Here is a 12,214-nt window from a genome sequence, read left to right on the forward strand (position 1 = left end):
CAGTCCAACTCTCACATCCATAAATGACCACTGGAAAAACCATACCCTTGAATAGATGGACCTTTGTTGGCAAAGTAATGTCTCTGCTTTTTAATATGCTATCTAGGTTGGTCATAACTTTCCTTCCAAGGAGTAAGCGCCTTTTAATTTCATGGTTGCAGTCACCATCTGCAGTGACTTTGGAGCCCATAAAAATAAAATCAGCCACTGTTTCCCCATTTATTTGCCTTGAAGTGATGGGACCAGATGCCATGATCTTAGTTTAGCTTTTGCAAAACTCCTATATACCTTGGCTCCCCCATTATCTCTTCGGAACAGCACCTCAAAGTTATCTGAGAGGCTGTCTCCTGGACTTGAGTCCTCAGCAAGTCTACTTGAATAAAACATTTCTTGACCTTTGGGTTGTGCATATTTTTTTCATTCAACTGTGAATAGCCTTGGACCAGTTTCCCCAGGTATGCTGACTCAGTCTAATTTTCTCACCTATCACCTACATACATTTCTATTTGCAGGCTCTGGGAAGACTCCAGGACTTCATTTTGCACTGCAGTTTTGCTGTTGATGCAAGGAAGGAGTCTGACTGGTAGCCCAGTGCTGTCACTGATGCTTTGGCCAACACTCACATCCCAGAGCATTCTCTCTCTCTCCTCCGCTTGATCTACCTTATGATTTCTGACACGCTGTGTCTCCCAGGTACTGTCCTAGGTCACAGGCTTGCCTATAATGACTCATGTCTAGTAACTCTCCAGGAACTGCCTGCTTGGTGCCTCCAAAGTTCTCCTGAGAGAAGAGAGGTGTTGCTGTTCACTGCTTTGTTGTTGTTCACTTGCTCAGTCATGTCCAACTCTTTGCAACCCCGTGTATTGCAGCACGCCAGGGTCTCCTGTCCTTCACTATCTCCTGGAGTTTTCTCAGATTCATGTCCATTGAGTTGGTGATGCTATCAAACCATCTTATCCTCTGCCATCTCCTCCTCCTTCTGCCCTCAATCTTTCCAAGCATCAGGGTCTTTTCCAATGAGTCAACTCTTTGCATTAAGTGGCCAAAGTACTGGACCTTCAGCTTCAGTATCAGTCCTTCCAAAGAGTATTCAGGGTTGATTTCCTTTAGGATTGACTGGTTTGATCACCTTGAAGTCCAAGGGATTCTCTAGAGTCTTTTACAGCATCACAGTTCACTGCTAAATATGCCCTAATTTACATCTGCTCTACAACCATTGATCAGTCTAGTAGATACCTATTAACTTGTCAATTTTCTGTATTCTCTACTGGTCTGAATGCAGAAACTTCTCATCTCATAAAGCAAACTTAAACTTCATTTCAGCCTCCTCTGCATCCTCATTATTTGGTTAACTAAGCTCAATTAACATGCATAAACATACATGCACATTTCAGGATAAGTTATTCATACAAGAATAGCATTTCTTAGAGCAAAAATTAGAGCACAAGAACGGTCAAAGGGGAGTAGATTTGGAGGACATGGGATGTAATTTATGGAATAATGAAATGATTTAATCACTACAGGATTATAACAGAAAAATCAGAACAAAAGATCATCATAAAGATACCATCATATAACAAATAGGCAAATTATCATGTATACCTATATTTTAATGCATTCTATAAATCTCTAAGAGTTGAGTTCATTTCTCCTATAACAATCAATATCCCAACAGATTTCCTTCACAGGATTTTTTTTTTTTTGCAAAGTGAATATTTTTTACTTAAAATGGAAAACAGTTTTACTGCATGTAGACTACAGAAAATTTGACTATATCTTAAACTATTAACTTACAGTAATGCTTATGTCACTGTATTTTTATTTGAATTTTCCTTAGAGTTGTAGATGGGGGAAATGACCACAATCCTTCAATCAACCCTGGTCCCATTCATTTGTAAAATGGCTTTGCAGTCTCTCATATCAAGAAACAAAGTATAGTATCCCTTTCCTTGAAACCTGACTATTCCTATAGCTTGGTTTGACCAATACAATGCAGTGGGAGTGATGCGATGCTAGTTCCCAGCCTAGGACCCAAAACATGCATACTTTAGCTCATGTCAGCCACACTCTTCGGCAACGTGTAGGGCTTGGTTGGTCATCTTTTTGTAGTACAACCTAAGAAACCAATTAAAATAGGAAATGCTAACAGGAACTTATAGTGACTTCAGTGATAGCTCTTAGGTTTGAGATTAACACACGTGAATCTACAGACCATTCAAAACAGATGTAATAATAGCTAAACCTGAAGCCGTCTTTTCTCAAATCCCCAACTTATTTACCACTTTTCCCATTTTCTCCACTTTCTCCCTTGCCTCATGTGCTTTTACCAAGAATTCACTTTGCCAAGATTTTACAAGTTTTGTTATTTGGAAACACTCATGAAACTTCACTGACATACTCACATAAAGATTTTACTTAAAAGCCAAAGATAAGATGCAGCAAGACAGAGAGTTCAGGCAAGTACTGGAGGTCTAAGAGAGGGTTCTAATTCTCACGCAGACCTGCTCAATTTCTTAATTCAACTATCGAGAGATATATGATGTGCTGTGGCTCCAGGAGAGTTAAAGGCAGAATTCTCAGTGGTGTCTTTCATGCCTCAATGGTCACTTCATCAAGCTAGGTTATTTATGTAACTGGTTATGCCAGGTGAAATAGTATCAGTAAGCAAACTGCCCCTAGTGGTCACCAAAGGAGTGTCAGAATTAGAATGTGTGTATGTGAGCTCAGTCGCTCAGTCATGATTGACTCTTTATGACCCCATGGACTATAGCCCACCAGGCTCCACTGTCCATGGAATTTTCCAGGCAAAAATACTGGAGAGGGTTGCCATTTAATCCCATGGCTCTTAGCTTGGGCAACAAAGACAGACACCTAAGCTTTTCCACAGTTGAATCTAGACTTTTTTCCTGACCAACAGCAAGCCAACTCTATCCAATACACCCCTCATTCAAGTACATGAATGAACTCTTTCTTTCTCCTATGTAAGCATACTGTGTATATGTAATTGGTTTCTTCTCTCATCTCTGTATTTTTTGCTCTGTTCATATTTTCAGCATGTAAACTAACAATTACTTGCTTCCTTTGTTCACTCTAAGATACTTTCTAATCACTAGTAGATGCTTAGGCTACCCAAATAAATTTAAAAATGTTTCTATCCTCTGTCAACTCATAGTTCAGTGTCCTCCTGACTCTTAGGTTCTCATTTATGAAAGACAATATACATTAAGAAATTTGGGGAGAAGAAGGAGCTAGGAAGGTTTAGGGGACAAACGACTCCCAGGGGGAGAATGGATATTGCTGTCCTTGTGGTGCTGCTAGTAAGGTGTATTCTTAGACCTGTTCTACAAAAACACTCTTCATCTTAGGCAGTGGAGCATAGTATTTTTATTCAAAGAAATGCTGAAATCTTAGTTTGACCCTGAAAATAACTAGTGATGCATTTTGTCCTCTTTTAAGTACCTCCTTATGGGGATGAAGGAGATGGTAAATTAGGGCTTAACTTGCTCTTAACTCTTGCAGATATTTCAGACATTTCTTTAGAATGACCTGAGTTTTTCCTAAAAGCACTCAAGATAGCCACCCTTCAGCAAGGGTAATTGATTTATTTCTCTTCTGAATTGAAGGAAGAATTAATTTGCCTGATGTAGCCTTGAGCAAAAGCAAATGTTGAGTTGACCTCATTTTCTGGTTATGTTCAGCATAACAGTGAATGAGAAAGGTAAATAATAAAAATAAGAGGAATATTAATGAAATGCACAACACAGTACACACATACAAATACACACACAAATTCCTGGTTAAATCTAGCAAAGAAAAAAGCCTCCTGTTAGTAATTTGATAATCATTCCTTTTCTCTTAAGGGGTTTCGATAAACAGATACAGATTTACTTAACTTCTCTCCACTCTTACTCCACATTCAAAGTGTGATGCCATTTCCATGCTTCTAAATCTCCAGTTTATTTCATATGCATTATCTCCTCTGCACTCTTGTTTTAACTCTTTTAGTTTATTCACTCACATTCTATTATCTGGAATAATATCTTAATATACCAGCTAACTCCTCTTTCAGCAATGTTCAACTTCTTAATCCAGATCATTCCTTGAACCCACAGAAATATAACTTTAAGACACAATTGAAATGTTTCAATCCAGTTCTCAAAAACCTTCTGTGGCTAATCAATGTGTAAAGTCAAAATCACTAAAAATCTCTGTCCTTATTCTATCTTTCATCCATTCAATTCTCAAATAAATTCAAACTCTTCCCATGGAGTGAGCACAGCGGTGACCTTCCTAATGTCCCTGTTCACTGTCTCTCCTAGATCTGGCACTTTCACACCATCCCTGCTGTTTAGAGAATGCAGTGGTGGTTCCACTCTCTGTGCACCCACACAGACAGAGCCAATATCTCTTCTCCAAATCCCTCACACTCTGTTTTGGCATTTTTAAGCATTTCATTATATAAATGTTCAAACATACCTAAAAAAAGATAGAATATAATAAAGAGTTATGTACACCCATCTCACAAATTCTACCCAATTGTCAAGGATAGCCAAGTCTGTTTTATTTCTATCTCACTCCTCCACTTCCTCATCTCTACTACTGAGTTACTTTAAGGGAAATTGGAGTTCTTTCATTGGAATTATTTTCTAAGAGCAACTGTCCATTGACTATTTGGTTATCTTGAAGAGCATTTGATATAGGATAGGCAAGATACATTCTTGATCTCCCCCATCCTCATATACTTGTTTTCAGAATATTAAGAATGTGATGTGCTAGAGAACTTTCAAATTTACTAATTTAGTAAACTTATTTAGTAAACTTTTATTTTCAGTTTGAAATTATGGATTTTGTAACATATTTGATGGGTTTCAATCAGTTGCAGTCACTGCTTTTTGTGATGCTCAAATTATCCCATTTTTAACCAGAGAAACCCTTTCAAATAGACTCACTTCCTTTCAGCACAGCATCAGTAGTATTTGATAAACATTTTGTTTTCTGTATTCCAATATATAATATATTCTCTATCCCAGCCAGATCTAGAACCAGTCAGATCTGTGAGAAGCTCTGCTTGCTTTCTGCAGAAAATAAAGTTGAGTCCACTTCTGGGGGATGGGTAATCATTGCTACTGGGTTGGGATACTGGCCCTTTTCAGCAATTAATGCCAATAAAGACTTTTCTGCAGATAAAGAGTTTGTACCCATACTATTAATTTAAATGTAAAGATATAAGTGTTTTGATTACCTTTTTAAAATATTTTATGTGTGTATTTCTTGTATGTTAAACTTTGGTTTCACATAACATTAACATAATTACATATTTGCCTCATCCTTCAATATATATTTAATAGCTTCATAATAACAATATCAATATTGTTATTAAAAATACTGATGCCATCACTGAATCCTGTTTTACATTTCATTGTAGTTCTCTTTGTCCTTATAGTATAATCTGTTCTTGTTGTTCAGTAGCCCAGTCATGTCCTACTCTTTGTGATCCCATGGACTGTAGCACCCTAGGCCTAGTAAAATCAATTAGGGACAGCCAAATTACTTGCTTTGAAGTTTTCAAAAATAATTTTCCTGTATGTGGTTAAGATACTGATACACATAGTTATACCTAAAGTCCTAAATACAAAGTCATAATACACATATGCACACACACACATGTAATATAGTGATCAGTGGTAGTGCTTTGCTCCCTAAGTTGTGTCCGACTCTTGCTATCCCATGGACTGTAGCCTGCCAGGCTCCTCTGTCCATGGGATTCTCCAGGGAGGAATACTGGAGTGGATTGCCATTTCCTTCTCCAGGGGATCTTCCCTACCCAGGAATCAAACCCAGGCTTCTTGCACTGCAGGCAGATTCTTTACCAAATGAGCTATGGTGATCAGTGGACTCACCTAAAAACAGCAGCACCATGACCAGCCAGTTGGTTGACATAAACACCTAATACAGTTTTTGAATATTGACCTAACATGACTTAGAAACATGGATGTCTTCGTCAAATTTGAGGTGAATTATCTCAATATTTACAAATCAACTATGTGGGAAAGAGAGGTGATGTTAAAGCCTGATGATAAGAATTGTAGTACAGGAAAGGATGAGAGGTGCTCTGAGACTGACATGTTGATGTAAATTTGATTTGGGGACCCCGTTTGCATCACACTCTGCTGGTGGAAACATTTGACTGCCAACTATCTTCTAATGTCAGCATTTCCTACAGTGAAAACAGGCACTTTCACCTATAATTGTGGCTTATTCTCTGATGGTCTTTACTGGCTTCTTTGTATAACTATTTAGCTTAATTTGATGCAATTTATCCATACTTGCCAGTCTAAATACACAGCCCAGTAACTTTTATCAAATGAGAAGGAAGGGTATCAATGTGGTACTGTTGATTACGATGAGATCCCAAATCCAAAGTAAATGGCTGAATTTCTTCTTACTGCAAACATCTTATTTAGTAACCTTTTCTTTTAGAAATGAGGCAGCTTATAGGGGCAAATACAAAATATTATCTGCTGTTCTCACCATATCTTTTAGACCTCACACACTGGGTTTATTGACAAGTGCTCCTGAGTGCAGTGCTCAGTCCCTAGGAGGAGAAGCTAATATTAATGAGGCCACAATTTCTGCTATAAGTCTCGTGTGTTCCCCTCCAAGGAGAACAACACAGTGAATGTTGGGGTGGGGATGCACATATTTTCATAAAATAAAAGGATGATATATGAACAATGCAAATGGCCACAATCCAGGTACAACTGAACTATACATCTAAAACCACAAATTAAAAATCCCATTGGCAAAAGCATTGCCTGAGAATGTGAATAAGTTCCAAGGAATTGTAGAGGACATTCTAACATGACCAAGAACTGTCAAAGGAAGAGTAAAGTGATGATATTTCCAGTAAAAATAAATAAAAGACAGAGAGTAATGGCTTCAAGAAATACCTTGGGACAATCTGATACCAGAATTATTCTGGGCTTCTTGATAAATGAAAATGATATTAGAGACAGATTTTAGACTGCAGAAGTAAGCTTTAGTTTTTCACAAGTAAGATCCTATGTAATTCTGGCACACAGCTGTGTAATTAGCTAGTTTATATACGCAAAATCAGCTCTGCTCTTCCATTTTATTAATGGAAACTAAACTGCTAATTGGACAAGAAATGCTTAGGAGGGAAAAAAAGAGAACAGAAGTGGGAAGCTGGGGATGCACATAGAAAGGACTGGTTAAAGAAGACTTTAAAACATGAAGGTGACATAGAGGATATCACTGCGGTAACATAGATTTTTTAAATCTCTTTGAGATTCCCTCCTGAAAACCAAACCCAAACAGGGTTACACAGAGGAAGAGAAAACAGGACAGAGAAAAATAACAACACACTGCTTATCTCCTTGGCACAGCAGGATGATAGTGAAGCCCACAAACCCCACAATAAGGGCGTGTGTGTGTGTTCAGTCACTTCAGCGTGTCTGACTCTATGTGATCCCACAGACTGTAGCCTTCCAGGCTCCTCTGTCCATGGGATTTCCCAGGCAAGGATATTGGAGTGAGTTGCCATTTCCCTTCTCCAGGAATCTTCCCAACCCAGGGATCAAACCTGTATCTCCTGCATTGCAGGCAGATTCTTTACCTGCCGAGCCATCAGGGAAACCCAGAACATGGGCAAATAGGGCCAAAGGACCATCAGGAGCAAAGTCAGAAAAACCTCAACCAGCAAATATGCAGGTAAAGACAGAATAGAACAATTTCCCTTTCGACACCCTAAGAAGAAATTGATTGGGGTCACCAGTTACAAACTTATTAGCAAAAAGTTTGATGAGAATATCTAAATAATCAGGCTCCCAAACCCTGGGTTCAACTTTCATGTTAGCCTCAGAATTAGGATAACTAGTCATTTTATGTCCTTTGACGTGAAGCGATTTGAAGCACCTGGTACCTTCCATGAAACAATCTTGTCAAAACTGGAACCAGAATCTAACCAACTTCTAGAGATAATATCCATGATGTGATATCCTCATGTGATACATGAGAGTAGGAAACCAAGTTAAATGATTCCACAAGAAAGAAAACAGTCACAGAATATGAGACATTTACACAGGACGGTGGATACTATTGCTATAATGTGTCAGTGACAAGAAAAAAAAAGGGGGAGTAGCAATTTAAAGAAACTTTAGATATATACAAAACTAACACAAACTTTAGACATTGTTTTATCATATAAGTGCATAAATAAACTTGTAAAATATATATTTAGGAGGCAATAGAGGAAATCTGATATGGATGGGTATTAGACACTATCAAGAGATTGCTGTTAATTTTATTAGCTGTAATCATGTTATTGTGAATCTGTAAGAAAATGAACATTTTCTTGGAGATACCCAAACAATACAAACTGACACCTGATTACTTATACCTAAACAATACAAACAAGTCACAAACCAGGTACAACTCAACTATAATCTAATTCCATAAATCAAAAAATCCTATTGACAAAAATATATCATGAGGATTTGAATAGTTATAAGTATATTTTAGAAATGGATGCAGAAGTGTTCAAATTTTTATTTCATCAAAGAAAAATGAAAAAATATATAAATTAATATCAGAAGTATGTGCATGTTTGTGTATGTGTGCTAAATTGCTTCAGTCATGTTCAACTCTTTGTGATCACATGGACTATAGCCAACCAGCCTCCTCCATCCTTGGGATTTTCCAGGCAAGAATACTGGAGTGGTTTGCCACACCCTCCTCCAGGGGATCTTCCCAATCCAGGGCTTGAAGCTGCATCTCATATCTCCTGAATCGGCAACCAAGTTCTTTCTTCTCCAGTTCTAGCACCACCTGGAGAAGGAAATAGCAACCCACTCCAGTATTCTTGCCTAGAGAATCCTGTGGACAGAGAAGCCTGGTGGGCTGCTGTCTACAGGTTCACACAGAGTCGGACACAATTGAAGACTTAGCATGCATACATGCATTGGAGGAGGAAATGGCAGCCCACTCCAGTATTCTTGCCTGAAGAATCGTAGAGACAGAGGAGCCTGGTAGGCTGCCGTCTATGGGGTCGCAAACAGTCGGACACAACTGAAGTGACTTAGCAGCAGCATCACCACCTGGGAAGCCCTAATATAAAGCAAAAGTTGGCAAAAATGCAATAGGTTTTAAATCTGGAGGAAGTGTATTACACTACACATTAGTTCCATCATTTCATGGCAAATAGATGGGAAAACAATGGAAACAGTGACAGACTTTATTCTCTTGGGCTCCAGAATCACTGCAGATGGAGACTGCAGCCATGAAATTAAAAGACACTTGCTCCTTGGAAGAAAAGCTATCACTAACCTGGACAGCAAACCTAGACACAAAGCAGAGACGTTACTTTGCCAACAAAGATCCATCTAGTCAAAGCTATGGTTTTTTCAGTATTCAGGTATGGATGTGGGATTTGGAACAAAAAGGCTGAGCACCAAAGAACTGATGCTTTTGAACTGTGGTGTTGGAGAGGACTCCCGAGAGTCCCTTGGACTGCAAAGAGATCAAACCAGTCAATCCCAAAGGAAATCAATCCTGAATATTCATTAGAAGCCTGATGCTGAAGCTAGGCTCTAATACTTTGGCCACTTGATGTGAAGAGTCAACTCATTGGAAAAGACCCTGAAAGCAGGAGTAGAAGAGGATGACAGAGGATGAGGTGGTTGGATGGCATCACTGAGTTGATGGAAATGAGTTTGAGCAAGCTCTGGGAGTTGGTGATGGACAGGAAAGCCTGGTGTGCTGCAGTTCATTGGATCTCAGAGTTGGACAGGACTGAGCAACTGAACTGAACTGAGTGCATATGCAATAAGAAGCACTGGAAAAGTCTTTTTAAAATATCGCTTTCCTTTTTATAAGATTTTAAGATCACCTAGCTGCTGCATAGAAAATAGTCTCGAAAGTACAATGTATTTTCTTAATACTTCAATTGACTACACAATAGATTGGGAGTCTCTGTGATGCCATAAGTGCTGGGTTAAGGTTCTGCAAAAACACAAAACTGTATTTACTTTTTTCTTTTTTTGTAATTTCAGAACCGGGAAGAAAAGAGTAGGAGAAAACATCATTAAAAATTAATTGTTTTACAAACTCAAATGAATATTCAGGTTCTTAAATAATTATTTTAATAGAAAATGCCCATTCCTTATTTTGGACAATTTCTGCTATATTTGTTCCCTAATAAATATTTACATCTAGGCAGAGCAAGGGGTCTCCAGAATTATAAATGAAATATTTTAGAAAATGGGTTATAAGATACAGTAAAAACCCTTGGGAGAAAGGAACAAATAAGAATAACAAAAACAAAAAGCAAAACAAAAAAATTTCTGATCCTTTAATTATGCAGAAGTATGGATAATTCCTTTTGTTACAATCAGTGCTAAATGACACTAAGAGTAATACGTCTACCTGTACTTTTTTCAAATAAAGTTTTTTATCAGCATTGTTTTAGTTCTTCACTTTCTATTTTTAAAGTTGAGACTTACATTCAGAATGTAGCCAAAAGAGCCAGATTTGCCTAGTGAAATAGCTGTTTTAGACAAGTGTGACTTGTTTCTGACATATGCTGTACAAGCAATTGTGTTAGGATGACATCCATCAGAGATAATAGCAAGCTAAAAATGGCACTATCATATTTCATCCTGATAATCATAAAAGCATACACAGAAAGCCCTAATATTTCAGCCCACAGGAGCAAAACTCTCCAACTGGTTTTCATAGCATAGATGTATTTAAACCAAGATAGAAAAAAAAAAAATCATTGCTCAAAGCTAATCTAGTCACATTGTTTATAATTCCATCTTTGTGGGCTGAATTTAATTTTAGTAAATCTCTGCTTCTAGTTTCTGGATCAACTGAAATCTGTTTTCTAAAGACCTAACATTACAGCATGCTTTTCTCTGCCTTGTACATTGTCAATTATTGAGTCAATTCTGCAAATTCTTATTCTGCATGGAAATGTACCTACTCAAGCTAATAAAATGACTTTGGCCATAAATTCAATTGAGAAATTTCATCTTATAATATTACTCTATACTTAAGCCTTTTGGTTCCTTTCCTCTGAGAAGGAGAAGAAGCCTATGCTAGTTGGAAAATGTCCTTACATGAATCAAGGGACAAATTTTCCATTTACAGAAAAAAGGCAGAGGTTTGTTATGTGCCTATTCATCACAAGAACTTTGGATATAATACATTGTCATTAACACTTTTTCCTCATCAGAGAAAAGATCATGTCTAGAAGACATAACATCAACTTAAAAATGGTGCTAAAAAGAAAAACAAATATTGTATATTAATGCATATATATGGGATCTAGGAAAATGGTACTGAAGAATGTCGTTACAGGGCAGGGATAGAGACACGGATGTAGAAATAGAGAATGGACTTGTGGACACAGTGAGGGAAAGAGAGGGTGGGATGAATAGACAGAGTAGCATTAACAGGTACACTACTATGTGTAAACTAGATAGTGGGAAACTGCTATACAACGCAGGGAGCATGGCCCAGTGCTCTGTGAAGACCGGATGGGCGGGATATGGGCAGGGTCGGGTGGGAAGGAGGCTTGAGACGGAGGGGATATATACACAAACTTCTGGCTGATTTTTACTGTTGTATGGCAGAAACCAACCCAACACTGTAAAGCAATTATCCCTCAGTTAAAAAAAAAAAAAGATAGTGTCGGTACTAGCTTAGGGGGTCAGGAACCCACAATAAAACAAGCATCTACAACACAACCAAAATAACAACAAAAAAATCCAAACCCCCCTTCCCCCAAGAAACCTGTAACTGAAGCAAAGACCAGAGGATGAGCATGTATCTCAGAGCCTGTCCCTGCCCCTACAGTTTCTTCTTGTTTAGTCACTAAGTCGTGTCCAGCTCTTTTGTGACACCATGAGCAGCCTGCCGCTCTCCTGTGTCCCTGGGATTTTCCAGGCAAGAATACTGGAGTGGGTTACTACTTCCTTCTCCAGGGGACCTTCCTGACCCAGGAATCAAACTCATGTCTCTTGCATTGGCGGAGCCACCGGGGAAGCCCAGCCCGCTATGATACTTATAAGTTTATATGAGTAGGTTTCCTCTCTGGGAGACACACAGATGCAATCTGGGGAAGATAATTTTAAAGATCAAGAGCTTATCTGAAAGATTTCTGAATTAACTGTAATACTGGAAGAAATACCAA

The sequence above is a fragment of the Odocoileus virginianus genome, chromosome 27 (genome assembly GCF_023699985.2).
Source record: "Odocoileus virginianus isolate 20LAN1187 ecotype Illinois chromosome 27, Ovbor_1.2, whole genome shotgun sequence".
Classification (NCBI taxonomy): Eukaryota; Metazoa; Chordata; class Mammalia; order Artiodactyla; family Cervidae; genus Odocoileus; species Odocoileus virginianus.